The sequence below is a fragment of the Neovison vison genome, chromosome 6 (genome assembly GCF_020171115.1).
Source record: "Neovison vison isolate M4711 chromosome 6, ASM_NN_V1, whole genome shotgun sequence".
In the NCBI taxonomy this organism is placed as follows: domain Eukaryota; kingdom Metazoa; phylum Chordata; class Mammalia; order Carnivora; family Mustelidae; genus Neogale; species Neogale vison.
In genome coordinates this window covers 4277951-4303516 of record NC_058096.1, presented here as the reverse complement: position 1 = coordinate 4303516, position 25566 = coordinate 4277951, and the positions used below count along the sequence as shown (strand labels likewise).

General features: G+C 51.3%; 1 pseudogene; it reads right to left on the bottom strand.

Moving 5' to 3' along the window:
* Positions 1-13302: 13302 nt before the first annotated feature.
* LOC122910880 lies at positions 13303-13430 on the bottom strand (annotated as a pseudogene).
* Between the last annotated feature and the right edge of the window lie 12136 nt (positions 13431-25566).

The following is a 25566-nucleotide window of genomic DNA, read 5'->3' as shown; positions in this document are numbered from 1 at the left end:
AAACGCAGTTGTTTTCAAAATGATATGTATGCAATGATGTAGAAAGATTCCAATATATTATTAATGAAAGAAAATTATCTGGGTGCCTGGGTGGCTCAGTTGGTTAAGCATCCAACCCTTGATCTCAGGGTCAGGTGTTCAAGCCCTGCATTGAGGAGTGGGGGCAAAAAGAGAGAAACAGCTATAAAAGTGACTATGGCCAGGGGAATGGAGACCTATGAGGGACCTGGGAAGTCAGAGAATAAGTGGGTTAGGATACTTAACTGTGAATTTGCTTTAATTCATTAGAACAATTGTTTTAAATCTGTTAAAACAATCATGTATTTTATTTACATACCATTTTAAAATATGTATCTAACTTTTAAAAATGACTGTTTTTTTTCCTATATCAGAGTAAAAGAATAAAGAGGAAAAAAGCAAAGTAGTGGGGAAGAGAGGAGAAGATTTCTCTAAAGCTCAGATGCAAATGGATGGCTTTCATGTAATGACCTACCTCCAAGGCAACGTTTTTACAAAATACATTTGCAGTAAGATAACACAAAATCACATTTATGTAAGTAAAACAACCACTGCCTTCGAGTAAGGAAACAACCACCAGAATGTAGAATTTCAGCATCCACATAATCACTTGTTGTCAAAATCACATCTTTCAGGGTATAGCATTTCTTTCCCAAAGTTTTGAAAGCTCGGGGCTCAGAAATGCAACTGAGGTCACAGCCTCAAGTCCTGATGCTTGGGCTTCCTGAACAAGAATTTCCTACAAGGAGAAAAAAAAGAATTTCCTACAAGTGTCTTGCTCTTTTACTGCTGGACTTGGAGCCGCAGAGTCTCCAGCCACACAACATTCGAGTCAGTTCTTATCTCGTGTGACTAATCACAGAGACCTTTAAATCATCAGTCTGCTTTTCAGTGATTTATGAACCTTACTTGAAGTCCCAAGGAAACAGTCACAGCAAGCAACATGAAGATGAATCTGTGGTTATAGGAAACCAACAGGCTATTGATAAGCTGGATTTCCTCACCCTTCCACTGACGATGATGATGATGATGTTTATGAGGAAGGTGATGATGATGGTGGTGATGATGGTGATGATAATGAAGACAGTAATGATGGTGGTGAAGATAATTGATGGTAGTGATGTTGGTGATGATGGTGGTGATGGTGATGATGATGATAATGAAGGCAATGATATGGCAATGGTAACTAATGATGGTGATGGTGATGATAGTGGTGATGGTGGTGGTTGATGATGGTGATGGTGGTGATGGTGGTGACGGTGGTGGTGATGATGACGATGGTGGTGAAGTTAGTGATGATGATGGCAGCTATGACGGTGATGATCATGATGAAGGTAATGGTGATGGTGATGGTGATGATGGTGGTGGTGGTGATGATGATGATGATGATGGTGATGAGGGTGATGGTGAAGGTGATGATGATGATGGGGGTGATGGTGATGGTGATGATGGTGATGGTGATGATGGTGGTGGTGGTGATGATGATGATGATGATGGTGATGAGGGTGATGGTGATGGTGATGATGGTGATGGTGATGATGGTGGTGGTGGTGATGATGATGATGATGATGGTGATGAGGGTGATGGTGAAGGTGATGATGATGATGGGGGTGATGGTGATGGTGATGATGGTGATGGTGATGATGGTGGTGGTGGTGATGATGATGATGATGGTGATGAGGGTGATGGTGATGGTGATGATGGTGATGGTGATGATGGTGGTGGTGGTGATGATGATGATGATGATGGTGATGAGGGTGATGGTGAAGGTGATGATGATGATGGGGGTGATGGTGGTGATGATGATGGTGATCATGATGGGGATAACAACTAGCATCGACCACATGCTAATCTTGAGCCAGTCTGTGTTCCAAGAGCCCTACATATATTAATTCGTCAAACCTCATAACTACTCCATGGGGTCAAAATGATGACCTCTCCCGTTTGCAGAGAAGGAAACTGCCTCCCACTGCTTAACCACAGCAGGAAATGCAGAGAGCCATGGAACCCCAGCAGCCTGGTTCCGGAGTCTGCAACCTGCCTCTGTGGGGCAAATCTGCTTACTGCCAATTAATTCAACTGCCTAGGTACAAGTTGGTCTTCAACCTATTTCATCCTTCCTTTTGTGACCCAAACCACAAGCTAAGATACTCCGCATTTCAAAGAGGTGCCTGGCCCGGTGACCCCTGCAAGCACCGAACCTGGGTACCACCTGGGACTCTGTACACTTGTGGCTCCATCCCCAGTGCTGAGCTCTTCTGCAGTTACTGGGAAAGAGCTAGGTGCCCAGCACAAGTCAATATGAGGGACAAGGTGTCCTTCCATTCCCTGTACTCCGGAGGGTGCCCTTCTGAGATGAACACAGACTGCCTCACCTTACAGGTAAGGAAACTGGGTATGAAAAAGGATAAGAAATCTGTCTAAGATCAAATACACTATGTCTACAAGTCAACCAAACAGAATCATGGGGCATCAATAAACAATGTCTTTAAAATGCTTCAGTGTGTCTTCAAATTCCCTAAAAGTAAATTTCAGCATTCTTCGTTCTCTACCTAAATAGCCCCCACAGGCCACAGCACCATCTGAAGGTGACAAGGTCGACTCTTCACTGGGGCCAAGACCAAGTCTTCTCTTATGCCTCATCCCCTTCCCAGCGCTGGTGCTGCAGGGCTCCAAACATCTCCCTGAGCAGTGGCTGGCACATGCTTTGATGTGAAACAAGGTGACATTTCCCATGAGGGACAGGAAACTGTATCCAGTTATGACTTGAACCATTTCTTCAGGCAACTGAGCTATTGCAGACTCTGATTCTTGTCCTGGAACAGCAGCCCCCAGGCAGAGTCCTGATGTGACCTTCGTGTACCCACCAAGCACCATAGCAAGGGTGCACTGACCTCCATGTGCACAGGCTTAGAATTACCACTCAGTAATAATACTGTCACTGGGTTTTTATTTTTGAAACCACTTGATTGAGATAGGAGTGACTTACAAAGAGCTGTACATATTTAACACATACCTTAATGTTAGGACATAAGTAAATGCCCACAAACCTATCAGCATAATCAATGTCATGAACACATCCAACACCTCTAAAAGTTTCCTCCTGCCCTCTTTCTTTTTGTAAGAACACTTAACATAAGATCTGCCCCCTTAGCAAATTAGTATCCTGTAGTATGCAATACATAATTACTCATGGTGGGCACTGTGCTGTACAGTGGGTCTCTAGGACTTGTATAACTAAAGTTTGTACCTTTAGCTAAACATCTTCCATCCCCCTCCCCCAGACCCTGGCAACCATCACCCTCAGAAAGAAGGGAATCCTGCCATATGTGACCAAATGGTTGAGCCTGGAGGATGTTTATGTTAAGTAAAATATTCCAGACACAGAAGGACAACTATTGCATGATCCCACTTCTGTGAAGAATCTAAGAAAAGAGTCAAACTGTCTACCTGGCTCTGAACGAGCCGGATATGAGCCCCATGCAGTATCCTGCCCATATAACTCACATTTATTCATGAACAAATACTTCCTAAAGCCCTGTGATATGCAAATCACCAAAGACAGAACAGTGAACAAAACTGGTGCAGACTAGAGCTGACAGATTGGAGGGGGAGAAGAGGCATTGTGAACTACATGCAGGGGTCACAAAAAGCTAAGGGGGACCACGTCCCCCAAGGGATTGGGGACCATTTCAGAGAGAGGGTGAAGTCAGTCCTGATGAGTGGATGATGAGAGTTGGCTTGGTCAAGAGGTGATGGAGGCAGAGGGAGGACCAGGTAGCCCAGACAGGAGGAAATCTAAGGACAAAGGCTTAGTTCGGCAGTTGGAGAGACAAGGAGAGGAAGGGAACAAGAATGGCTGCCATGTCCATGTTCTGTGAGCGACACACCGTGACGGGGCTCAGAGTTCTAGAGACCACAGAGGCGCTGGACAGGAAGGCATCCAAAGGATTTCAGCAAATTGAGACATGATCATTTTCAATAGAATATTCTGGCTGCAGTTTGGAGTGCATTGGGAAGGCACATGTCTGCAAACACGATCAGGAACTGTGGCAATCTTCCAGCTCCAAGATGGCTGGAGAGGGTAGCTGCTGAGGAAATGGAGAGAACAGGATGCTTCTAGAGATACTTCTAGAGGCAACGTGAGGTGAAGGACTGGATGTGGAAAGTTTGGGGGAGAGAGAATAGTCAAGGAAAACACCAGGTCTCTGGCTTGGGGGACTTGATGGAAGACATTACCGTATTCCCAGAGACAGAAATTCTAGAAGGTAAAATACCTTTAGGAAACCAGAATTCATTTTCTTTTGAGGTCACACTTGAGTTGGAGAGACCCAAGGAATAACCACACGGAGCTGTGGGGGAGGGTGGCTCCCAGGAGCAGGAGCTCAGGACAGGGGTCTGGAACGCAGGCACACTTTGGGGAGTTAGTAGGCTGGGTTGTTGCTGAAATGACAGACATGCCTGAGACGGTTCGGGAGCGTGTGTGACTTGAACATGGGTCCTTGGGCCAACCCTGAGGAGCTCTGACATTCAGCATCTGAGGACAGGAGGATGAAGTCCCACAGGGAGGGGCAGCAGGGGACAGGGAGACAGGGACCAGCCGGGAGTGAGAAGACCAAGAACCCGGGATGAGCGTCTTCTAAGGAGAGTGAGGTCCACGGTCGCCCCGGGTGTAGGGCAGACAGCTGAGCAAGGCCCGGCCAGGATTCACTGGATTTAGTTGCTATTTGGGGGCATGACAGATGCACAGTTATAGGGGGCTGGGGGCTAGGGCCTGGGGGGCTGGGGGACACGGAAGCATGGGTGTTGGCAGTTGTCCGAGTTTGGCTGTGAAGAACTGGGAGTGTTCTGGAATGACAGCCTCTGAGACGGAAGATGGGCATGGGGTGGAGAGAAAGGCCAAGAGACGGAAGATGGGCATGGGGGTGGTAGGGGCACGGTTAGCCTGAGGGGTGCCGCCAGGCTGCAGAGCACAAAGGAAGACCATGCGTCCAGGACTGAGGCCCTCCAACTCCCCGACAAGGGGCATGGCCCAGAGGAGAGCAGGCACGGCGGGAGAAGCGATGGGAGAGGGTGAAGGAAGGAGGCGACGGCCTCCTAAGCCGCAGGGCTTGCGCGCTGGGACTAGTGCTGTCCTGGGGTCCGGAGCACAAGGGGCGGGATGGCCTCGCTGTGAAAGCGCCACAGGACACTTGCTTTCAGCTGGAAGCAGGTTCCGGCAGAGCTGAGAGGGGCAAGACTCAACGGAGAGGGAGACGGTACACGGAGTAGTTGGCTGGTGTGTGAACCAGCAGAGGCTACACAGTGGGCACTCGGGAGGGCGGAGTGGGGGGAAGAAGGGCACCTGTCCAGGTCGGGGAAGGAGGAGGGCACCTGTCCAGCCAGGGGTGGGAGGAAGGCAGCAGAGGCGGCTGGGACAAGCACAGAGCAGGGAACCCCAAGGAGGCTCCTGAATTTTCTCTGCGAAGAGCACCGGCTGCGACGAAGAAGGGCTTCCCCGTTTTCCACAGGGGAAACTCCATGGCCGGAGAACAAAAGTCACTCCCCCCTCATCAAAGCAGCAGCATGGCACATTGTCTTTGAAGACTTTGGTTTTATCCAAAAACCACATGAGAATCTTGTGTCTTGCTTCTATGCATTTCCTCGGGCGGCCAGCCAAGAGCTGCTAAAATCTGGGGGACGTATGACCGCGGATCTTGATTCTCTCGCAGCTCTGGAGGCCAGGAGTGCGATGGCAAAGTGTCGGACCTTCCCGGCCTCTGGAGGGAACAAGCTGTCCTCTGCTCTCCTCCCGGCCTCTGGTGTGCGGGCGATCCTGGGAGTTACTGTCAGACCAGGAGGACGTCCGGACTCCCTAACATGGTCACTGACCGCGGCGCTGGCATCGTGAACACGAAGCAGAAGTGTGTCGCATGTGAACGTCTGAGACCGGGCGCTCCGGGCGAGAGGAGCTGGGACTGGCCAGGGAGATGCCAGAGAGGCTGTCTCCTGGCGCTGACAGCACGTGCTCCCTGAGTCATCTCTGGGGACGGCAACGTCACACGGTGGGCCGGTTTCATTATAGCTGGGAGATGTGTGCTCGCCAAAGCCTTGGTCCTTGTGGATTCCATCTCCTCACCAGTGAAATGGGACAGTAACATCCCACTCACCTTGCTCTTCCTTGCCCGGGGGGAGGAGGGGTGGGGGAAGCTTCGGAGCCGAGACCTGAGTCATCAGATGGAGCCTTTGGGACAAACGCTCTGTGTCCGGCTGCATCCAAGACTCAGCAGGGGAGCTGGTATTCAGGAAAGAGCCCAGCCTGTTACCGTCAGAGCAGACATTCACAGGGTGTAGGTGTGGCCAAGGGACCTCCTCTGAGGGAGCAGACAGGAAACGGGTCGCTGCTGGGGACACAGGTTTCTGCTTTGACAACCACTAACACGCGCTCAAACCTACGGCTCTGACTGCCAGCTGGGGTAACGTGGCTTTCCAGGCTCTTTCACCAGTTAACGTGACATCTAACTGGTGTCACAGCTTCCCTGCCCTGCCCTCAGTCATCCCACGTGCAGATGCGGATTCATTGTCCCAACATTCGCCTATTAGGCGAAGTCATCCTTCTACCAGAAAATCTTCAACGTCTTCACGTGGTATTCACAGCTCCACAGCCCAGGGACAATCTGATGTCTCAACGTTATCGCCCACAGCCTGTGCTGTGGAAGGAAGGATCCTTCCCTACAGCCACCTAGCTAAGGCAGGGCTGCCGAATGCAGTTGTGCAGGTCTTGCACTGCACATCTACAGTGCACAGGTGGTAGACTGCACAAGGCATATGCTGATATATGTTCTCTATTCACTCCCCTCCCATCACCACCCACGACCACACATGACCACCCAGCATGCTTTGTGCCTTTCTCGTTCTAGGCTTCAGGTGTTAAATTTTGGGGGTTGTGGTTCCATGGATATTTTTTAATTTACAGCAAAAAATATATAATATGAAAAATTCCCCCATAGTCTAGTACCAAGACTTAAACAATATTTATCGTATTACTTTTGATGTTTCATAAGAAGTCTGGTCAAAATAGACCAAATGGAACAGTAGCCCACTTCGTAGCAACCCTCTCGATTGCTGCTTGCCTCCCCAAAAGCAAACGCTGCTGTGAATCTGGTGTGCATTTTTCTTTTTTTTTTTTTAAGATTTTATTTATTTATTTGACAGAGAGAGATCACAAGTAGGCAGAGAGGCAGGCAGAGAGAGTGGAAGGGAAGCAGGCTCCCTGCCGAGCAGAGAGCCCAATGCGGGACTCGATCCCAGGACCCTGAGATCATGACCTGAGCCGAAGGCAGCGGCTCAACACACTGAGCCACCCAGGCGCCCCTGGTGTGCATTTTTCTGACTGGCCTTTCAGTGCCTCCCAATTCTGTGCGTCTGTACGCAATATTGCATGAGTCAGAGACCAGTAGCCCTCTGACTAGGAAATAAAGCTGGAAATAAATGTACAAGGATACCAGGCTGATCTCGCCGGATTAAGGAAGCAAGCTTGGAAGAACAACAGCCCAGTCACGTCCCGAGCTGCCCCATGGGGAAAGCACGGCTCCCCTGCAAGGCACAAACCCCAGCTCGGGCTCTGCCCCCACCCAAACCCTCCGGAAACGCTGTCCCAGGGCCTAGATCCACGTGCCACACCCCCAACGGCAGAGGCGTGATGCCAGCAGCAGGTGGTGACCCGATTCGGCCGAACCCAAGGGCTGACTCCAAGCCCGACAGGATGCATTGGAAGGAAGAGCTGTGGTTTCAGGGGCTTTTTTTTTTTTTTTAAATAAATTCTTTTAAGGTAGAAAAGCAAATAAGAGGAATGTGTGTGATCCATGACGGGCCAACGACAGTAGCCCAGTGGCTCATTCCAGAGTGCACCTTTGCTCTGAAACCAGAGGGAACAGGGACACGTGAAGCACCAGCTTCCAGACTGATTTTCTGGAGCACGCCCCAGCCAGCGCCGGAGAGGGCGTCCAGCCAGAGTTACTAGAGTTCTTGAGAGTTTTTACGTTCACTGGGCTTTTCCAAAATACCCCAGCAACGTGCCCATGTCAAAGACTTGTGACTTGGGGCTGTTTCTTCTTCCAGAAGTTCTGGGAGTCCACATCCTTCTAGGAGCACAGAGACTGCCGAGGAAACCAACGTCTGCACAGAACAAACACGAAACCACCTGCTGAGTCAGAGTCAGTGGCAATCCACACCCCAGTGAAACGTGGTCTTTGGATGGTTTCAGTCCATCAGACCCTGAAGATTTGGCCACCCACCTAGGGCTTGTTGACTGGTAAATGTGCATTTCCTAGATGTTAGGGAGGGAGGCAGTTATAGGGAATAGCCATAGCTTGATGTACATTCTGGGAAATGGCGGAAACCCAGGCCAGTCTTCTGGGGGGAGGCATATTGAAACGTGCTCAGGACTCAGCCAAATTACAGCCCCGAGACACATCCAGTAAGAGAACCAGTCAGTCAGAAACGCCCATTTACGTTTGCAAAACGTTCTTCAGAACCACAGGTCATGAAGGAAGGACCCCAGGACCGCGCGTCATGAAGGAAGGACCCCAGGCAAGCGCCAGGGACGGGAGCGGGTTCGCCTGCCCTGATGACGGTGCAGGAGGCACAGGCGTCGGCAGCGTCTGCTTCCTCTGGCAGCGTCTCCCGCGTCACGTGTCCAGCTCCCCTGCTGCCAAAATCTGGGCTGGAAGGACTTTCGTGGCCTCTTCCCAGCCGAAGAGAAGCTCTGGGCTCGGAAGGCACGGGGATGAGGACATGAAGAAAGTCATTTGCAGAAACGACGCAGGCCAGAGTGGGGTAAAAAGAAGTGGTACTCCACCCCCCACCCCCGCCGGAGAAGGAGCGACCGCGGAAAGCCTCAGGCTGTCCCAGTCGGTACGGCACCAGCTACCCTCCCCTCTTCTTCCGTGGAAACCAGCCGTCCGCAGCCTCAGGACGTAGGCCTTTCCCATTTTATTCTGACTGTGATGAAATACACAGAACATCAAATCTACCGTCTTCATCACTTCAAGTGTACAGTATTATTAAGAGACTCACACTGCCGGGGCTCCTGGGAGGCTCAGTCCGTTGGGCGTCTGCCTTCAGCTCAGGTCATGATCCCAGGGTCCTGGGATCGAATCCTACATCAAGCTCCTTCTCAGCAGGGAGCCTGCCTCTCCCTCTCCCTGCCCCTTGCTTGCACTCCCTCTCGCTCTGACAAATAAATAAATACAATCGTTTTCTGTGCAGCCATCCCCACCACCCAGCGCCGGGACACTCCCCCAGACCGACACCGGGTCTCCATGCAGCAAGGACCCCCACGTCTCCCCCCACCCAGCGCCTCCGGTTTCACTCTCTGCCTCTATGGACCTGACTACATTCCACAGACCTGATCGAGGTGGAATCAGCCAATACTCGTCTTTTGTGCCTGGCTTATTGCACTCAGCATCGTGTCGTCCATGTTCATTCACGCTGGGGCAGGTGTCAGAATGTCCTTCCTTTTCTTTTTTTTTTTTTTTTTTTAAGATTTTATTTATTTATTTGACAGAGAGAGATCACAAGTAGGCAGAGAGGCAGGCAGAGAGAGGAGGAAGCAGGCTCCCTGCCGAGCAGAGAGCCCGATGCGGGGCTCGATCCCAGGACCCTGAGATCATGACCCAAGCCGAAGGCAGCGGCTTAACCCACTGAGCCACCCAGGCGCCCCACATCCTTCCTTTTCAAGGCCGAGGACGACTCCTCTGGAGGTGCAGACCACATTTCGTTTCTCCGTTCATCCATTGCTCTTTATGCTTTGTGTTAACAAGTAAGTCCCGTGGGAACAGAAAGCAAAATGAAAATCATGGGATCTCACACACACATGCAAGAAGCAACAATGAGGGGCGCCTGGGTGGCTCAGTGGGTTAAGCCGCTGCCTTCGGCTCAGGTCATGATCTCAGGGTCCTGGGATCGAGTCCCGCATCGGGCTCTCTGCTCAGCAGGGAGCCTGCTTCCTCCTCTCTCTCTCTCTGCCTGCTTGTGATCTCTCTCTGTCAAATAAATAAATTTAAAAAAAAAAAAAAAAGAAGCAACAATGACCTCATTTCACTTTCTCTTGGACTAGCCTTGAGCAGACACAGAGGGGTAAATGCCCTACCAGGATCCACAAATTTCTCTCCCAGGTGCCTGCAGCTTATGCCAAGGCAGCAGTGTAGAAAAGGTTCTCTCTGTCCCAGATACACCTGGGACTAAGTCACACATTAAACTGTGTGGTCATCTCACTGGTGGCCTGGAAAGTGCACCAGCATCTGTGACCGTGTCTCCGAAGCAGCGGTCATTGATTGCATCCAAGATCTGACGGCAGAGATGGAAGGAGCATGAGGGAGAGCTTTGAATCATGCACTCTCCTAGAAGAAAAGTACTGATCGGAGGCGTGTGTCGGCAGAGTGCAAGGGCAGAGGTGTGCCCGGGGGCAGATCCCCACAGAAAGCCTACAGGAGGAAGACAGAAGGAAAGGCAATGTCTGTCTCTGAGAACTCAGGGCTGGGCTTGGTGCACATTCTAAAATGCACCCCTCGTTTCTCACCCCACACCCCCATGCGGGCAGACCCAGCAACTGAGCCACAAATAAACTCTCATCCGGAAAAAATCTAAGAATCTCCAAGGAAATACGGCAACATGCTACAGGTGGGTTTTCTTTAACTCACATCACAATAAAACACAAATACGTGCAAAGGAATAAAAGATTCCACTATCAAGTCATACATATAATTTTCTTACCTACAAAATGGGAGTGGGTGGTACATTAGGAAGGTTTGGAATTCTGGGGGTGTGTTTTAGCATTTCCGGCTGAGCTCCTGCCCTGGGATGCCTTTCCTCCTCACCTCTGCCGCTGGTGTCCCTTCCTGCCGTTTACACCTCAGGTTCAATGTCGCCCCTGGGGGAGTACTTCCTCGACCAGCCCACGTCCTGCGATCATTACCCAATATCTGCTTGTGCATTAGTTCATCTGCTTCCCTCCATAGAATGCGGGCCCCCTGAGCACGAGACCTTTCCCATCTCTACCATGGCCCCCTCAGCATCAGAACAGTGCCTGGCACATAGTCAACACTCAAAAAATATTGGATGAGGGACACCTGGGTGGCTCAGTGGGTTAAGCCGCTGCCTTCAGCTCAGGTCATGATTTCAGGGTCCTGGGATCGAGTCCCGCGTCGGGCTCTCTGCTCAGCAGGGAGCCTGCTTCCTCCTCTCTCTCTCTCTCTCTCTCTCTCTCTCTCGGCCTGCCTCTCCGTCTACTTGTGATCTCCTTCAAATAAATAAATAAAATCTTTAAAAAAAAATATTGGACGAATTCTAGCCATTTTTCCGAAAAGGCCAAGCGCCAATGCAGATGGACGATTCTGCCCATGACTTAGCCTGACGGCGTTTTCTGTGGCAAGCGGAGCATGGAGAGGTCAACAACGTCAGCGGCAATGTCATTGCCACTCAGAGACGCACACACCCTTCCTTCCGTGTATTAGGCACTGGGATCTCTTCAGGCATCTCCCTGAGTAAACGCTGTGTTCCAGTTCCTCAGTAGAGGGCACTGGAGGGACGCGGAGAAGGAAGATGCTTCTGTCTGCTTCCAGCGTGGAAGGGATCTAGATGGAGGGAGGACCTCCCGTGGGTTGTTCCCGCTGAGATCCTGCCGCCTCTGCCCGGTGCCAGCCTTCCTGCAGCCTTCTCCCGCAGCTCCTTGCCCAGAAGGGCTCCACTGCCGCCACATGCAGAGACCTGTGCTCCTGGGGGTGACCGCTGGCCGGCCCAGCAGCCCCCCTCCCCCCGGCGGGTGGCCGAACCACAGCTTCTCCGGCAGGATCTTGAACTCCTGAGCCTGTCCTTCCTTGGGTCTGACTCTGTATCTCCTTAGGACTTACCACAGCCGGCATTTTTTATTTTAAATTCACCCTCTTTCGCCCACCATGTGGCTTCTATCACTTCCCTGGACTCTGACTTCTAACCACCAAGGTCCTGCCCCACTGCCCTGCTCTGCAAATGCCACTGAGTTGTTCTCTGGGCTGAGCCCCTGACCGCACAGTCGCCCACACATCAGCTGGTGAGAAACCACGAGGGCCTGAGGAACACGTATCAATCCACTAAATGAACCAAACTCTCTCTGGCATCCGGTGGGAAACACGAAGAGCAGCCTGTGTTTAAAGAGAGTCTAGTAATGATGGTCGCCAACCCCGGCAGAGGGGGGACCACCCACCAGACTCCCCTCTAAGGACCTCCCTTGTTTGCACTAACTTAACCGACGCAGAAATCCAGGGGTGCAGGTTACTGGCACCAGTCCCGTGCTACGGATGACGCAACAGAGATCCCCACGGGTAAAACACCTAAGTCCAGGTCAACGGAGGGTACGTGGCAGGGTGCGGGCTTGAACCCAAACTGTCTGGCTCACGAGGCCACATGCTTCATCGTTTACATAAAATTCAGATACGCAGCCATCAGACAAGAGTACCGCTGGTCAACAGATGACCTTCAATTAAGCATCGCCGTGAAGCCCGAGAGTTTGATCTGACTGGCTGTGGAGGAGCGGCAAACAGAGCCCGCGACAAAGACAAGAACGACGTGAACACATCCGTAAAGAAACAACGAAGAAGAGCAGGCGCTTCCAAACCAGGAGGCACGCAGCCGGCCCGCGGCACACCCAGCCGTGCGCACACGCCCGCAGCACGCGCCGGAGGCTCACGACGGCCGGACGGGGACGCCGGGGTCACGCAGGAGGGACAAGGGGAGTCACACCCCGGAGCGTATGTATGTGGCGCGAGGCGTTTCGGCCTGACGAAGGGATGCACACTTCTTGCTGTCGTCCAGACAGAACCACGGGAACGCCCGCTCCACGGGGGCGGCGAACTCGGTCCCTCACCCTGAACGCAGCGTGGCACCCAACAGAGCTCGGCGCCCACGGGATGACCGAAGTAATGAGCGCGGAGCATCTGTCCCCCCGGGAGTCCCCGCGAGGTGGGGCGGCTGAAGACCGGCTGCCGGGAGCCCCCCCAGGCGTGGAGGTTGCGCTCCCAGTGCGTAAAGAGAGACGCATTTCCGTCATCCACAGGGACAAGGCGCTTCCTTTTTTTTTTTTTTTTTTTTTTCAAATTTCAAGGGGTGCCTGGGGGGCTCAGCCCGTTAAGCATCCGATCTTGATTTTGGCTCGGGTCATGATGTCAGGGTTGTGAGATCGAGCCCATGGCGGGCTCACTGTCACTGCGTGTGGAGCCTGTGGGATTCTCTCTCTCCCTCCCCCCTCCCCCCACCCCACTCCACTCACACAAGAACACGCTCTCAGAAATTAATTAATTAATTAATTAATAAAATTTTTTAATATAAATTTTGATTAGCAATAATCGCGCCTCGGATAAACCTCATTGGCTACGATACAGCCACTGCGCAAACCTTAATATAAATTTTGAAAGAGCACATGCATTACCCAATCATATTTTCACATTAAATTTAGGAATGAGCCCTTCAGGTGTTCAAATAAACTGTGTCCCATCCCCCTTGGGGGGACCCAATATTTAACACCAAATCAGAGAAAGGAATTGATTCTAAATGCTAACAAGAAATTTGCACGAATCAAGCAAAGGTGATCGTCTTAGAAACAGCTCTACCTGCTTTTCACTTTAGTCAGAAATACGCCCTAGGACCTGGCCAGCACCGGGCTGCTGGAACAAGGACTAAAGGAATACGGGTCCCCATACGACGGCCTTCCTAGAATCTCCAGCGAAGCGTTTACAAGCCGGGCACATGGGAACATGAAGGTTGTCCACCGTTGAACACGCGACAAGCTTTCTGAAGTTAGTGCGACACCTGGCACAGCGAGCCACATCGAGACAGACTGACACACCCAGCGCTGATTTCATCCGCGCGGCATAACGGGAAATACTCGCCCCCCCACTTCTCGCCCTCTCCTATTTTCAGTTACATCAGAGAAGATCAACTTCCAATATACCAAAAGGTCTCGCCTAGTTTTTCCAAGTGGCGTTTTTGAATCCGACGTGCAATTGTCCACAGCCGCTGAACATCTGGCCTGACACCAGTTTCTTGGGGGATGAGAAGAAACACCAGTGCCTGAGCCAAGGGACCAGCCTTGAGCATCAGCAAGCTGATAATCATCACTTCACTTTAAAACGCGGGCGTCGCACACAGATGTGAGGATATAATTACCAGCATATGGCAAAACCAGAGTGTGAGTCTGGACTGACTCGTCCTGGAACAGAGAGTTATTTATAATCACACTGAGGCTGGGGAGTCAAGTCATTGTGGGCAAAGACGAATTTGTAGCCCAGGCACAGAGATGAAAAGGGGCAGCGGCCAGTTACGGGGAGAAGAGCCCGCACCACCCACAGCCTACTGGGCAGGGTTCGTGGAGGTGTGGCCTTGCAGAAGGGGACAGGCCTTCGCAGGGAACTGGGCAGGGTCTGGCTTTCAGCAGCAAATCACAGCTATCCTGGCAGAGAGAAGTAAGCCTGGAAAAAGCCCCGAAGCCTCTTTTCTTGGATTCACTCACTGCGTTGAGTATCTTAGCTCCTTACAGAAGAGTGATACCCAAAGAGAAATTTTGGAGAAGGCAGAGTCTGGTGGTAGGAAGAAAATCTCTCTTTTCCTATTAACAGAGCTGGGCCGTACTTCCAAGGAGGGAGAATTGAGAAGCGTAATAGGCGAGTGGATCATTGCTCCGTGTAAAGACTCGGGATGAATGGAAGGACTCCATTCAGCAACTGATTGGGCAAAGCTGGAGTAATGTCCCCAGGAGGCCCTGTGGCTCGGTTCTCCGGGGAGGCAAAATTGTGTGGTTTGAAGCCCATCTCAGTGAGAGCTGATTCCAGTCGCGTAAATGTATCTCTGAATTGCTATGTATCTGAAAATGGTTTCCACTGTCACTGACGAGCAGAACGGGGCTCCCCGTCCTAACACTACTGTGTCAAGGGAAGGGCACCACTCCTCCCAGACCCTGTTGCCCAACGTTGACATTCGGGACCCTTTCCTCCACTTCTCAGCTCTCATCTCTTGGGGGGGTCCCTTGCTTTGTTCATTACCTAACTTGTCTGCAAACAACGGAGAGGACTGAGAGCTGATTATCCCCAAGGCATTTGTGTATACAATCTCCATGTCCTCTGGACCTTTTCCCCTTAAGTCCATTGAACAAGTATCTGTGAGGCACTGGATCCCTCTCCCATCGCTGCTGTGACAGATGGCCATGACTTTGTGGATTAAAACAATGCAAATTTATTCTCACAGGTCCAGGAGTCAGAAGTCTAAAATCAACACATCCACAGGGCTGCATTCCTTCTGGAAGCTCTGGGGTAGGGGAAAATCTGTTTTCCTGCCTTCTCTGGGATCAATTGGTGCCCACATTTCTTGGCTTGTGGCCCCTTCCTCCGTCTTCAAAGTGCATCGTGCCAACCTCTGCTTCCCTCATCACTTCTGTGACTGCACCAGCCCTCCTGCCTCCCTCTTGTAAGGCCTTTGTGATGACACTGACACACCCCAAACAGTTCAGAGCCATCCCCCATCTTGAGAGCCTTAATTTAATCCCATCGGCAAAGTCCCTTTGCCATCGGAGGTAACATATTCACGGGTTCGGGAGACTGGCCTGTGGACATCTTTAGACGGGGCCGTTATTCACCCTCACACAGGTGTCAGTGGGGGGCAGGTGCTTGGTAAGAGCTGGGGGTGCACAGATTTGAAATCCCTGTCACTGTCTCCTGAACAATTCTCTGGACATGCAGAGGGGTCAGAGAGAGTCCGTGGGACCCGACGAGCCCTCCCACCAGAAGCAACTACAAGAAGAGACAAAGTATAGGAGACAGCGGTTTGCAGAGAGTGGAGAGCAGACCCAGCAGGACTGGGATCTCTGAGAGAGGGAGGTGAGGCCAGCCCTGGGACTTCCCTAGTTTTCTGCCTTAAGGCACTATTCGGAGAGCGGCCCAGGAAAGGTGAGCCCAAGCAGGGCACAGTGATCTCTTGCAGCGGCTGGGCTGCTGAGACGACGAGAATGCACAGCACAGAGCAAAAGGCCGGCGGGAACTTCAGGAAAGGGCTCCGGGAATCTGCAGAGGAACCCTTAGAGTCTGGCTGAATGCCAAGCTGTGGGTGTGTCAAGGCCAGGGTGCTGTGAGCCAAACAGAGATTCCAGAACTTGCAAAAAGGGGGAGACCGGTGTTCCAGGCTCAGAATTCCTAGATCTCAGGGAACAGCCTGAGAACTCGGCTGACACCTCAGAAAGAGTGTGTCTCAGGAGCTGCGGATCTCTAGCCCTGGAGTAAAAGCTACTCTGTACCCTCCCCACCAGGCTTAAAGACAAGCCTTGAAAGCATCGTGCTGAGCTACAAGTAAATCAGCCACAGCCACTGGCCAGAACAAAGCTCAGCCCTGCTGATGGAAGACGAGACAGTCTGAGCCCTGGACAAGCTAGGGTCCCACGCTCAGCACAAAATGTAATCGTCACCAGGCGTGCAAACGTCGGGGTAATGTGGCCTGTTACCTGGGGGAGGGGGAGAAAGTCAATCGTCAGGAAAAGACCGAGACATCCCAGAATTACAGAATTAGTCCACGCCACCTTTAAAACAACTGTTATAATTACAGTCACAGACTTAGAGCAAAAACATGAGCATAATGATGGAACATATGAGAGATCTCAGTAGAGAAGTGGAAACTATAAAAAAAAAAAAAGAAAGAAAGAAAGAAGAAAGAAAGAAAGAAAAAACACAGTGGACATTTTAGAACAGAAAAATGCAGTGTGTAGGATAAAATACTCACTGGCTGGGTGTGGCTGAAGGAAACTGAGGAGAGCCCCAGGAGCCTGTGGGACAAAATAAAGTGGCCTAATAAACAAGTAATTGGAGTCTCAACGGAAAAGAAAAGAGATATTAGAGCATAAAAGACGTTGGAAGAAATAATGGCCAAATACTCAGCCATGAAAAGGAATAAAATCTTGCCATTTACACCAACATGGGTGGCCGTAGAGGGTGTTGTGCTGTGGGAGAGAAGTCAGACAGAGAGAGACATAAACCAAGATCTCGGGGCGCCTGGGTGGCTGAGTGGGTTAAGCCGCTGCCTTCGGCTCGGGTCATGATCTCGGGGTCCTGGGATCGAGTCCCATATCGGGCTCTCTGCTCGGCGGGGAGCCTGCTTCCTCCTCTCTCTCTCTGCCTGCTTGTAATCTCTCTCTGTTGAATGAATAAATAAAATCTTTAAAAAATAAAAAAATAAAAAATAAAAAAAATAAAAAAAAAATAAACCAAGATCTCATTTGTATGTGGAATTTCAGCAACTAATGAACAAAGAAAAATGAGAGAGAGGAACCAAGAAACAGACTCTTACGGGGCACCTGGCTGGCTCAGCCCGTGGAGTGAGCAGCTCTTGGTCTTGGGGTTATAAGTTTGAGCCCGACATGGACTGGAGATCACTTAAAAAGAACATCTTTTAAAGAAAAACCGATTCTTAACTCGAGAGAACACACGGGTGGTGACCAGAGGGGAGGTGGGCGGGTGGCGGAGGAAACCGGGGGCGGGGATAAAGGAGGGCACCTGTCGCCATGAGCCCAGGTGTCGTGTGGAAGCGCTGACTCCTGGTGTCGCGCATCGGAGACTAACGCTGACTGTGTCCATTACCCTCCAATAAGAAGGAAAAGAGAAAGACAAGAAACAATGGCCAAAATATTTCCAGACTCAAAGAGAAACGGAAACTCACCAACCCTCAGGAAAAACATGAAGAAAGTCACCCCAAGGTACGTGATATCAAATTGCTGAGAACTAGTGAAAAATAAGTCCTCTTAAAAACAGCCAGAAAGGGGCGTCTCAGTCAGTTGAGTGTCGGACTCTTGATTTTAGCTCAGGTCAGGATCTCAGGGTCATGGGGTCTGACGGAGACCTGCGTCGGGCTCCAGGCACAGTGGGAAGGAAGTCTGCTGGAGCTTCTCTCTCCCTCTGCCCTCCCCATCCCCACCTCACACAAGCGGGTGTGCCCTGTCTCTAAATAAACAAATTAATAAAATATTTAAAAACTAAAAAAAAAAAAAAAAAAGGCCCAAGAAAGACACATCCCATACAGTAGAGCATTGATAAGATGTATGAACTCTTTCTTTCTCATCACAAATACAGGAGGCCTTATGCTAATGGAACAACATCTTTGAAAAAAAACAGAAGAATCTGTCAACCTAGGATTTCACATCCAGAGAAAATATCATTAATAAAATGAAATAAGGGGCGCCTGGGTGGCTCAGTGGGTTAAAGCCTCTGCCTTTGGCTCAGGTCATGATCTCCTTCGCAGGGAGCCTGCGTCCCCCTCTCTCTCTGCCTGCCCCTCTGCCGACTTGTGATCTCTGCCTGTCAAATAAATAAATAAAATCTAAAAAATAAAAAAAAAGAAAAATTAAATAAGAGCATGTTTGTTTGGACAAAAAAAGCGGAGAGAACTTGTCGCCAGCAACACCTAAACAACTAGAAATATTATGGGAAGTTTTTCAGAAAATGAAAAGTTTCCAGGCATAAACAGCTGTGCCTGAAGGAACACGGAATTCCAGAAATAGAAAATGGGTCAAGAATGAAGGTAGGTGAACAACAGATTTCAAATGTAATAAAGGATAAGTTTAAGTGTGTGTGTGTGTGTATGTGTGAGTTTATGCATATTTTGAAGTTTTAGTAAAGCTATATATCCGGTGCCCAGTTCAGTGCTTTGTAATTTCATAGACTACTGATCAAAATAAGAGACAGTAAAGGAGAGCAATGTAAGTGAATACATTTTAAGTCTCATGTAAAATCGTTTTAGTGTCTTATCTGAAATGTGATCAACACAAACAATATGACTGGGGTAGAAATAAATGATCTGATTGAATATAATTTTCTACTCCAGGAAAATTAGAACCTTCATGTAATTTTTGGCTCTTTGGGGGAAATGGGGAACCTTAATAGATCTCTATGTTATAAACAGGAAGAAAATGTGGAGAACTTGTTCTTTTATTTACTGTCTTTTTAAAGTAAAAGAAATAAAGTAAATTTGTTACAAGAAAAAAAAAAAGAATGAAGGTAGGTGTTAACGTTTTTCTTTTTTAAAAAAATAATACCTTTAAGAGCTAATGATCAGTAAAAAGCAACAAGTTGTCACTGTGAGGTTTATTGACTCAAGAGGTCAATAAAAAAAAATTACTGAGAAGCTGTTATGCTCCAAGGACGGAGCTGGACCTAGACATGGCCATTGTTCTCACAGAGCGCACAGCCTGGGGAGCACGCAGACCAGAAAACGGGCAGATCTAATGCAGTGTGTGCTAGGGTAGGGGAGTTCCCTGCTCTAGGCTTCATTTCTCCAGGGGCAACCCTTGAGACAAGAAGTTGACCGAACGGTGTATTTGGGAGGTGATCCTAAGTAGCACTGCTGGGGGATGGAGGGACGGGACAGAGAAGAGAAGGAGCCCATTCATGGTGCCTGGTTGCCACCGTCGAGGCTATAGCTCCCCCCAGCCCGGGCATGTCTGGGAGACCTAGGGTCCTGCCAAGGGGAAAGAACCTGGGTGTTTAGTACCATCTCCCATTCTCCCATCCACCACTGATGAAGGGTTGCTCTGCACAGGCCTATTTTCTGGAACATTCAGATAGCCTGGAACGTTCAGAGAGCCCTATGCTCTGGCTGTGCAAAGGTCCTGGGACTGCGAAATGAATGGTGTCCCTAGGCAACAGGAAGAGCTCAAGAAGGCCTCCTGGGTGGCTCCGTGGGTTAAAGCCTCTGCCTTCGGCTCAGGTCATGATCTCGGGGTCCTGGGATCGAGCCCTGCGTTGGGCTCTCTGCTGAGCAGGGAGCCTGCTTCTCTTCCTCTCTCTCTGCCTGCCTCTCAGCCTACTTGTGATCTCTCTGTGTCAAATTAATTAATTAATTAATTAAAAAAAAAAAAGAAGAAGAAGAAGGCAGCCTCCTGGAGATACTAGAGCATAAGCATAAGTCAATCCAAGTAAGGAGGAGGAGGGAGCAGAGCGTCCCTGGCAAAAGAACAATGCTAACCATACTTATTAGACGTGTGTGTGTGTGTGTGCGCGCGCGCGCGCGCGTGGGTGTCTTAGTCCCCGCTCCATGTAAGTTTCTGCGGGATGTGGTTAAATCTCATTGATCTTTTTATTCAAATCGTCTTTCTCAAGCAACTGTTCCTTTTGTGCTGGACTAGGAAAATCTAAGGTCAAAAAAACACACGACAAGGTATAAAGGGGACACCTGGTCTACCCCCTTTTTAGCCCCAGAAAGAGATACCCACCACGAAAGGACAACCTGAAACTCCCGTCACCGCAGAGAAAGTTTAAAAATGTTTCCATGTGTATAACTTTGTGTGAAAGAAGCCACGCAGTTTGCTTCCTCAAAAACTTCATTATTTTTGTACCAAAGAAAATATTTTTTTTAAATTAAAATGTATAGAATGTACATTTTATAAAAGGATCACATTATACATGTTAATTTAACCTATTTTTTAAAAATACCAACAACATGCTATAGACACCGTTTATAGCCCCAAACATCTTTCTAGAAGGTTCTGGAATACCAGATCATGTCAGATTTCTTTGCCTTTTCTTAAGCCTATACTTACTTTGAGGCCTTCCACTGAGGTCAACACAGGTAAATTTTTGCTTTCTGCTTCCTTCGATCCCTTGGAGATCTCGTGAATGTTCTCGAGACTAGGAAGCAAGTTCCCCCAAACACTTGCTCGCGCTCTGGCAAAGGCAGGGATACAAGCCGCCATGATTTTGCAGGTGTGGACCCGTCGTTTATTCCTGGGGCTTTGGACACGCAAGAGCGGCTCTCCCAGAGCCGTTGCCTTCGTCTGGCGGCCGGTCCTGCTGGACCTGCACTATACTGACATCTGGTGGCCGCCGAGAGGTCGCGGTTGGTAACGGCTACTCAAAATCAAGAAGGAAGCCTCGTTGCTTTCCCTGAGTACGCGGAACTTAATTTTTATCCAGTTCTCGGGGCTTTAATTAGCATCTGTACCAGTGTCCCCGTGCAGCTACGCCTGTAATTGAAGGCTGCTTCTGAATGCAATCGGGGGGACCAGCCAAGGTCACTCAGCCACCACGTGGTGGAAACCGTGAACAGAGGGAAAACTTCCACAGGCTGTTACCGATGTACCTTATTTTCACGAGCTCTTCAGAGCCCAAGCTCCTGGGTCTGCCGCAGAGGAGGTGGGGCATGGGGCTGGAGGCTGCATGGGTTGAGTTTACGATTTATTATCCAGCTTCAGGCACATCTTCTAAATGCGGCACGCCCCTGAAAACACAGGAGACCACCACCTTTGCTCATCAGCATCTCTGCTGCTTGTCCCTCTGACCGTTCCCCCAGTAATCCCTCTCCGAGTGTGGGCCAGGAGGCCTCTGGAAGGAGCTCCTGCATCGCCTGCCGCAGAGTCCTGGGAGGTCAAGGTCAACACAGAGAACCCTGAGCTCCAGAACTGGACCTCAGAACCGCGCTTCCTGGGGTTGGGCTGTCCATCTACACTCCCTGTGCTGTTGCCCACCCTGGGCGATTCTTTTTTTAAGATTTATTTATTTATGAGAGAGAGAGAGAGAATGAGTGGGGGGAGGGGCAGAAGGAAAGGGAGAGACTTTCAAGCAGGCCCCCCACTGAGCGCGGAGCTAGAGTCAGGGTCGATCCCGAAACCCTGAGATCATGAGCTGAGCAGAAATTAAAAGCCTCCTGCCCAGCCAGCTGAGCCACGCAGGCCCCTCTCCCTCCCCCTGGTTGATTCTTAAGTACATTCAAAAGTGAGAACTACCAGACTAGGGACTCTAACTCAGGACATTGGATGGTGCATTCTGGAAAATGGGGAGACTATCAGCAGAAACCCTTTCTCGGTCTGGCAGTCCGGAAGGCCGATGGCCCAGGCTGGCCTTCTCCTGGGCATGCCTGCGCACTGACTCCCGCGTCACCCAGAGCGCCACTGCCCCGTAAGGGCAGCTCGGCGGTGCCGGGCATCTGCACGTGACCCCAGCTGCAGGTGGAGGAGCCCCACCTCCTGCCTCGAGCTGCTGCTGCAGGAACAGCAGGTCCGGGCCACACTGGGCCCCCTGCCGCCTCTCCACCTCCATACCTGGGAACTGGCAGCACCCCCACACGGCCTGCGGCACACCAGCCTGAGGAAAGGGGGTGCGACAGAGGTGGTGCAGGTGGGGACAGAGGAGAAGAAGGGGGGACAGAGGAGATGGAGGAGGGGCCAGAGGTGATGGAGGCAGGGACAGAGGAGACGCAGGCCTGGACAGAGCACCAGGGAGTGTGAGGACCTCTGGGCCAAGCGGTGGCCCCCACAGGAGCACCCCTCCTCCCTTCAGGCAGGTTGCGACCCTGCGGGGCAGCCCCATCCACCTCGCCCCCAACTCCACCTGATTCTGACTTTTCCTGGTACGGGCATTCCGGGCTTCCAGTGGCAGGCCCCGAGCTCTGCTGTTAGGCCTTCGGGGCGGGGTCATGGCTTCACCACCTACTGCCTGGCTGAATGGCCTTCTGCAAAAGGGTATGGCCTGACTCCACGGTCCCCCAAGTTGGGGATTAACTGCAGGAGTGTCCCTGGGCTCTTGTCAGACGAAGGTACCCAGCTTTAAGGTGGGCCTGTAGTGTCCCCATAAACCAATCAATCCAGAAAGGCAGGCAGTCCCTTCCCTCTGTGCAACGCTCTCTGCCCGCCACCTCCCCACCTCACCACCTCCCGCTGCCCAGGCCTGCTATGAGCTGAACCCAAAGCAGGCAGGTGGGCGTCCAGTGGCCTCTGCACTCAGGCTCTTCCCCGGTCAGAGATGGTGGACCCCAGTGCCCCTGGCAGCTCAGGACTTCTAGACCCTCCCCAGGACAGTAGGGGCAGCTGGAACACAGAGACCCAGACACAGACACAGATGGGACAGCCCGTTGTCCAACAAAAGAAACGTCTCCAGCCCCTGGCGAGCTAAGAAAGCCCTGGGGTCTTCTCACACCTCACCCTGACCTCTCCCAGCCAGCCTGGTCTGTGGGGCAGCCCCTTCCTCCGCAGGCTCTGGGCACAGCCCCCTCACTGCTGCCACACTCCCAGAAGGTGGGCAGCCACCACAGCTCCAGCCCCTGTTTCTGGCTTCCAGGCAAACGACAGGGGCACCTGGGCACCCAGGACTTTGGTGAGCCCCCTGGAGAGGGAGGGTTCCCTTAGAGCTTCTCGGGTCTGAGATGCCAGGAAAAACTGGAGGCCTGGTGGGCCCTCGCTGGACAGTAACTCTGTCCCTGTTCTCATGCCATCTGTGTGGAAAGGTGTCAGCGCCGTCTGACGTATGTGGAGACTGAGTCTCAGAGGGGGTCGAGCTGACCCAGGGCCACCAGCGATCGGCGGCACAGCCTCAGTCGGAAGCCAGCTGTATCTGTTTCCCAAAAGAAGGCGGAGCTGGGGGTTCTCGTCTGCACGGGGGAGCCAGGGGTGCGGAGCCAGAGACAGGACAAGGAAGTCAGAAGCACGACGGGACAGTCCCGGACGGGTCCCTGGACCCCCGCCACGGGTGATGGACCGTGGTTATGGCTGCCTATGATGGGGCATCTCCTGGGCCTCCACTCCCCACCCCTGCCCAAAGGTCAGTTACCCACAGCCATGCTTTTCCCCTGCGTTTTGAGTGCTGGATTCCCCTCGCCTCAACCGCCGTCTGGCTAGAGGGGGCGCTCAGCAGGAGCGGAAGGCGTCCGTCCGTCGGTCTGCAGGTGGCTGACCCAGCCGGGCAGAGCTGAGCCGGCTAAGAACTCGGGACTCTGCCTCTTTAGTCTCACAGAATTAATCCCAACTGGTGTTCACTGCAGGACTCTTGAACACCCCTACATAGCGTGTCTTGCACACTCCTTAGCGTGTTTTGCACTCTCCTTAGCAAAAACCCCATCCGTGCACTTCTTGAATTATGGGCGGTGAAAAGTACAGGGAGGGTATGGTCTGCGCTTTGGGGAGAGAAATTCCTCAAGAAATACCAGTTCCTTCCCATTCCTGTACCACCACCTCCAAACACCTCACTGGAAGGGGAGAGGGGAAGATTTAAAATTGTGTCTGCATACGAAACCTCTCAAAACGGAAAAGGTAAAACAAGGGGTGTTTTTTTCCTCTCTGTGTACTTCCAAATTGGCTCCGAAGGAAGTTTGAGAAAAATCTCTGTCCATCTGCCGCCCAGACTTCACTCCTCGGAACATGGCTCAGTCAGGGTTACGCGGAGCTGGAGAAATAATGGAAATGCACAGAAAACCTCATGCCAACCCACACTGCTGATCATTTTCCAAAACAGCATTCTTGCCAAATGGGCTTTTGGCTTTATTCACTCAAACGACTTTCTTGTTCACTGCTTAGAAGAGGCGTTTTGGCAGGAAAAGGAACCCACCGTGTGAGTCTGACATGACATTTCCATTCTGATCGAGAGAACGAGGTAGGAAACAAATACTGTGAAGCAGGTAGTTCCCTTTGCGTTCCCTTTGCGGGGCTCTGCTCCCCGGAGTGCCTGTCCTCTTGTCACTCCAGGGGCCCCGGGCAGCTGCCCCTCCGCCCCCGCTGCCCACGGCCAGCTGCTGGTGTATGCGTTGCCCTCACAGATATACCTGCTTAGGACTTATGGTCAGTCTATTCTGATCGCCGCTATACAAACTGGAAGGTCGATATCATTCTCATACCCATTTTACAGATGAGGACACTGAGGCTCAAAGAGTTCAGGAACTTGCCTGAGGCCACACAGCTGGCAGATGGCAGAGCCAGGCTCTCTACCAAGGACCCTGTTCCAGATCCTTCTTCTTGCTCCGCCAGCCCTGGAGCCCTTCCAGCTTTGAGGTGGACTGGCCTAGATCTCATCCCAGCAGAGCTCAGCATGGTCATGGAGTTGGTCTGATCGCCCTTCTGCTCTGGGTGGGGGTGGGAGGGGGGAGTTAAAAGATCGTCTCCAGAAGAGTTTCCACGACTCAGAGGCCATTTGTCCTTCGAACTGAGGGGCAGGGCTCCCCAACCAGATTTTTTGGACCACCTTAGATCAACCGCTCATGCACCGGGACCCCTGTGGGCCAGGTTCTTCCGCACTCTTCATTCCAGAAAATCCAAGACATTCCCGTCCTTGCTTTGCTCAGAGGACCGTTTGAGAGACGAGGCTGGAGGCAGGCGGCACATGTTTGGGGACGTGTTTTTCAAGTGCGGTTTAGACTCTAGCGTTTGGCAGCAGATCTTGTATGAAACATCAGGAAGGCACAGTTTCCAATGTCCTTGGTTTTATTGCTGTTGGTCACCATTGGCATTTGCTTTGTGGATAATTTCAGTATTTATTTGGTTATAAATGCCAATCTGCCTTCCAAATAGCTCGATATCGGCCCCAGGGGCACTAGGATCTCAGAAACACTGGGGGCTCCATGTAGGAAAGCCAGCCAAGGGAAAATGTTTAGCTATGTCCACTATGTCCTCATCGGGAGAAAAGAGAAGAGGAATTGGTAACACGGACGCATCCAAGTCCTGAGCGGGAAGGAAGGGGCGGATCTGAGCGTGGACGCACACCTGCCCAGGAAGGGCGGAGGGGGTGTTGGCTGTACCCGCTT